Raw genomic sequence first — 5,896 nt, forward strand, 5'->3', positions numbered from 1 at the left:
ATTTTTAAAATCTGCACTAAGCACAAACATAAATATAGGGGAGCTTAAGCATAAGGGACCTAATATTGCTAGTTAGTGACTAATGCTTTCAGGTACCAGTTAATCAGTTATCACCAATGAGATTAATTTATCACTGAAAACATCAAATTTTCATACTAAAATTATTTTGGCCTTTCTTTATCCCCTGGCTTTGAGTATTAAAATATTTAAAATAACTCTGAGAATTATCAAGAATCATTTCTACTGATATTTCAAATTCAGAAGAATCAGAGTCATCGTTTTGAGTCTTTCAGATGATGGCTTGGACTTATGTTACTGGTTTCCGGTTTTCGTTGTAGCAGTCTAAAGCGAGGAACACACATGCGTAAAAATTTCACGGAATCGTACTAAAAACTCGTAAACGTAAACTATTTTCTATTCCGTTTACGTTTACGTTTCTGGATCTGAATCGCACTTGAACACGTAAACGCAAACGAAAAACTTAATTTGCGGTGTTGAAATTCGAAAACAGTGACATCTCTCTTTCGTTTAAAAAGGATTATATGCTCATAGAGGAGATTGATGCTTAGGGTTGAAATCAATGCTACGAACCTAATAAACTGTACCGTGCCCTAATGGTATGCCAAATAGTTTGTTCGAAAATCGTATCATTAAAATAAAAAGAAAAACTTGTCAAAAAGATGTAAAAAGCTTCTAACCTTCCCTTAAATATCCCCAAATCAGCGCTCTTCTACGATCTGCTTTTTTTCTCTGCCATTTTTGCCCAAAACCTCGTACGGATCCGACCATTTGATTGGCTGGAGCTCAGCGTAAAATGTTTTACGACGGAAAAAGTTGAGACAATTTCAACTCTCTTTTCTAGTACGTTTACGTCGAAGTTTTTTGTACGTTTACGTTTCAGTTTACGTTTCTGTCGAACTTTTACGCATGTGTGTTCCTCGCTTAACTGAGACAAAGTTTCTGCCTGACAGCATAGCCCACTCGATCCGCGCTCATGGACGCAAGCTGCTCGCGCTATAGAAGAGCTTTCAGTTGGAGAAGGAGATGAGCCTCGTGACATCATTTACGCTGCCATATTGGTGGGTTTAAAGCAAGAATGAAGCTGAGACCACCCAATATGGCTACCAGAACAGCGGTAAGACTTGGGAGGGTGTGACGTACTACAATCCCATCTGAAAGCTCTCTATTTAATAATAATTGACCAGGTCACGTCGTCTGCTAGACTTAGGGATTGGACAATTATTCTGAGAGAGCGGTTGCTCTCTTAGATAAGACCTCATAATGCGTTTAATGTATAAGGGTGGTTTTTTGATTCGATGTAACTTTTTCCTATCATGGTTACTGCTTTGAAAAAATTCCACTGAACTAAAATTCGGACCCTTAATATGTGGTTAAAATGTCAAAGAGATCCCTCCATTAGTTTTTATTATAGAAAATAAAGTTGCTAAGGGTGGTTTTCATTTCAATAAAAAAATTCAGACATTTTGGCAAAAAAAGGGAAATTTTCCCATAGGAATAACATGGGAAATGTTTGCTGTGATAGCCAAATGGTCTCGACCATTTTTTGAAGACGTTTTATTCGATAGGTCTGAAAATGGTTTTAAATGAAAGGTTGAACATTTTTCTGGTGCCTTTCGAAGTTTTATTGAAAACAATTAATATTAAGTATTACTTTTTGTACTTTTAAGTACATAATTAAACTTACGACCTTTTATTCTGTTGGACTTACGTGGTTTAATCCTGGCTAAAATCATAGAGAAACGTACTGTTGGACTTACGCTGTTTTACCGCTAATAGAGCGAAGTTTTTTGTTTACTAAATGCGTCGTCCGCTCTGTTTATGGACGAGCTTAAGGCAAATTTTTCCACTTTTCATCTAAAAGAAGGGGTTAATTAGTCCCAATTTTATTTTATTCTCGTAAGTTAAACTTCATTATAATTTAATACAAAAGAATTTAAAGTAAGATTTAGCCGATAATTTTTAAATTCACTTATTTCACTAAGCCTCGGTCAAAAGTTCAAGACAGGCTGATTGTACTATTGTAGACTAGAGACCAATTGGCCGTGTTGCGTTCGTTTTAAGGTGTTTCACCTGGTGCCATCGGTCAACGATAGCCGCTAATTAGGTAATTTGTTTAATTTAAATCATTTTTTGTTGTTTAAAGTAGATCAATGCAAACTACGCACAAGGGTTCGTTCCCTGGTTTCTCGACTGGTGCCGTCAGGCACCGGTTACCGCTACGAAGATACGTTTTTACTGGTAAAATAAATGATAGATTCAATCACACTGTCACTAAACCCTGTCACCAAATCAACCAATATTTTTAATTCAGGTCCTTCCAATCATTTGTACTAGGTAACAATTGAATTATTAATTATTTTGCGCTCATTCTAACGTTACCTAAGAAAACAATAAACAATGGCCAGATTGCCAACGATAAACGCTACAGAGAATCAGAGATTATATCTGATGCAAGGGGCCAACGGTAACCACTGCGTAGATCATTTTGTTTGTTTAAATTAGTCGTAAAATAATTGATAGATTAAATCACACAATCACTAAACTCTGTTAACACACCAGTTTTTTATCCCGGCTCTTGCAATAATTTTTATTAGGTAACAGTTACGTTTTTAATTACTATTTATAACCGCTATTAAGAATAAACGTTTTTGTTTAAATTAGATACACTTTTGATGTGTAAAGTAGATTCAAACTACGCAGAAGGATTCATTCCCTAATTTCTAGACAACACTTCCCGCTACGAAGATAGGTTTTTTGCTGACAAAATAAATGATAGATTAAATCACACCATCACTGATTCCTGTCATCAAATTAATATTTTTAATTCATTCTCTTCCAAGCGCGAAATTACAAATTAAAGGGATGTACAGTGTGTTAATTAATATAAATTTTGGATAAATATGTAACACACTATCATTAGTAATTTCTGAAGAGAAGAAAAAAGGTTGAAATGAATTTTTTTTAAATTTTAAAAGCAAATTTGGCTCAGAAAAAACCCAGCGCCAGAAGCCTGTCTTATAAAATTTTCACTAGATGATTCGTTCAAGAATGTCTAGAATTAAGTCGCATAGAAGCATGAATCTATATAACTATAACTATGAATATACAGCTCTATCGTATGCCCCTTCTATCATGTCGATTTGATTTGGGTGTTACCCTCCTAGCTTTGACGCGTTTTGCGTAGCTCTAATAGCCAATCATGAGACAAGAGGAAGTGACGTTTCGAATTTACACCCCCCCGGACTCCACCTCCCTTCTCCCGCTCCTAACACTATCAGACACGTGACTGATGTCTCCTTTCGCTAATCCCCGCCCAAACGGTTAGACAGCGTAACGCAGCTTTATATTCATAGTTTTATAGATTCATGATAGAACTAATAAATATTTCACCTAAGTCAGCTGACTTGGCCAGGTAGGGCATAGCCCACTCGATCCATGCTCACGGACGCTGCTCTGCATCTTGCGTCGTCTTACCCGTGATCGAGTGGGCTATGGGCAGGTTAAACAAGTATGGGGCTGCCAGGCCAGGGTGGGAAATAAGGATTTTTTAAACTGGGCATTGGGCTAGCATGGATTTATAATAGAAGCTTACGCTTCCTGGATATTCCACTCGCCTTAAAACGCGCACAACATTTATGCCATAAAAATTCGCGCGCGTGGGGACTGGGGGGGCTGATGACGTAGAAATTGAGGCAAATTCAGAGGGGGTGGAAGTTTTTCACGCGATCGAGTTATATTTTTAATAGCGCGCAACAAATAATTTTTAGAAAAGCGCGCACACACGCGCTCCGAGAGTAAAAAGTTTGCCTCAATTTCTACGTCATCAGCCCCCAGTCCCCACGCGCGCGAATTTTTATGGCATAAATGTGTTTAAAATCAAAATGCCATACTGAAGGCTACAGTGAAATATCCAGGAAGCGTAAGCTTCTATTAGAAATCCATGGGGCCAGCGACCCCTGTCGCCTAGAATAAATAAACTGGTCCATGACCACCGACCAGGGCGCGTCGTCTGCTAAATCGAAAAAGTGGATAATTACAATATATTAGCTAATGTCTGGATTCTGGAAACCCTTGAATTTTCTTAGTGGTCCTGTGGACCACTGACCCCCTCCGATTTAATTTTTAAACTGGTTCAGGCAATTTTTAAACTGTTCATTTGCCCTGTGCCACCGTCTTATTTCCCACGCTGTGCCACGCTGTCTCTTACACAACAATGATGGCCATCAGCGTGGGAAATAAGGCGGTGGAACAGGGCAAATGACCAGTTTAAAAATTGCCTGGACCAGTTTAAAATTTAAAACGGAGGGGGGTCAGTGGTCCACAGGACCACTAAGAAAATTAAAGAGTTTCCAGAGTCCAGACATTACCTAATATATTGTAATTATCCACTTGTTCAATTTAGCAGACGACGCGCCCTGGTCAGTGGTCATGGACCAGTTTATTTATTCCAGGCCAGAGGGGTCGCTGGCCCAAAGTCCACTTTAAAAAAAACTTATTTCCCACCCTGATGGCCATTATCCTTCATGACTCAATCATGAGAAATGCTTCCTTGTCCAGCGTGGGAAATAAGGCGATGGCACAGGGCAAATGACCAGTTTAAAAATAAAACCACGGGACCACTAAGAAAATTCAAGGGTAACCAGAGTCCAGACATTAACTCAAAAAATTTTATTAATTGTCCATTTCCTAAGTTTAGCAGACGACGTGACCTGGTCAAATATTATATATAGCGCGAGCAGCTTGTGTCCATGAGCGCGGATCGAGTGGGCTATGCTTGCAGGCAGAAACTTAAAGAAAGGCAAATATTTAGTTATTTTCTTTCAAAATTCGCCGAAATGTCATTAAGTTATGAAGAAATTGATTAACGCAAGTTGATCAAGAAATTAATTATTTAATAAAAATTAATATTTGTTTACAGTAATTAACGATTCATTTATGTTACAATAAATTATTCATTTGTGTTGCTAAAGAAATGGGTGGATAACCATTTGTAATATAAAGGGATAGCAAAATGACTAGGAAACCTTTTGTTAAGTTCAGGGATAATATCTATTAAAATGGATTAATGATAACAGAACGTTAATTTATTAAAATTAATCAAAAAAAATGGAATAAGGATGGCTAAATGAATTTTTTTAAGAGATACCAAAATGGCTGTCAAGCCCTTTCTTAACGTCAAGGGATAATGAAATGACTGAAAAAACCTTTTCTTAACTTCAAGGGATAACGGAATGGCTGTTGAACCGTTTCTTAACTTCAACCATAAGTTTGTCAAGTTGACTCAGAACTTGAAATGAAGTGGCGCTAGCGGAACGTCCATTCTCGTAAAGCGACAGCTGGTGAGGTGCAAAGCAGGAAGATGGGCTCGAAAACCGTGTGACGCCAATTCTTGCGTCGTTCTTCAACTATCAGTTATACTTATGGAACATATCTTATAAACTTACTGTTCAAGGGATAATGAAATTGCTAGTCAACCGTTTCTTAAGTTCAAGGGATAATGAAATTGCTAGTCAACCGTTTCTTAAGTTCAAGGGATAATGAAATTGCTAGTCAACCGTTTCTTAAGTTCTAGGGATAACAAAATTACTGGTCAACTGTTTCTTAAGGCCAAGGGATAACGAAATATAATCTAAGCTTTTGTTTGGGAAGGGATGGCCACACTAAGCATGTGCCTTGTTTACAGGTGGGTCCCTTTACAATGCATAGAGGAGCTGTAGCTAGCCCCTATGCCACAGCTAACTGAGAGCGCCCTACCCTAACAATTATCGTTAACTTCTACAAATTTTGATGGAAAAGAGAAACAGTGTTAGGCCGTGGAGGAAAACTTTTGAATGGGGAGAGAACTTGCAAACTACGCAGGATTTGTTCGTAGATT

General features: G+C 37.9%; 1 long non-coding RNA gene across 4 annotated transcripts; it reads left to right on the top strand.

The window, feature by feature from the left end:
* The first annotated feature begins 1,812 nt into the window (after nucleotides 1–1,812).
* LOC149583101 (uncharacterized) lies at nucleotides 1,813–2,820 on the top strand. 4 transcript variants are annotated; one of them, XR_016380574.1, is made up of 4 exons: nucleotides 1,813–1,917; nucleotides 2,004–2,259; nucleotides 2,333–2,355; nucleotides 2,683–2,820. It is a non-coding gene; the product is annotated as an uncharacterized LOC149583101 (long non-coding RNA). The 4 variants fall into 4 exon arrangements; XR_016380573.1 differs by having other exon boundaries at nucleotides 2,004–2,082; nucleotides 2,168–2,355; XR_016380575.1 differs by lacking the exon at nucleotides 2,683–2,820 and adding an exon at nucleotides 2,427–2,588.
* The last annotated feature ends 3,076 nt before the right edge of the window (nucleotides 2,821–5,896 follow it).

Source organism: Phalangium opilio, unplaced genomic scaffold (genome assembly GCF_054372755.1).
Source record: "Phalangium opilio isolate 3A_F unplaced genomic scaffold, DU_Popi_V2 ptg001628l_1, whole genome shotgun sequence".
Taxonomy (NCBI): domain Eukaryota; kingdom Metazoa; phylum Arthropoda; class Arachnida; order Opiliones; family Phalangiidae; genus Phalangium; species Phalangium opilio.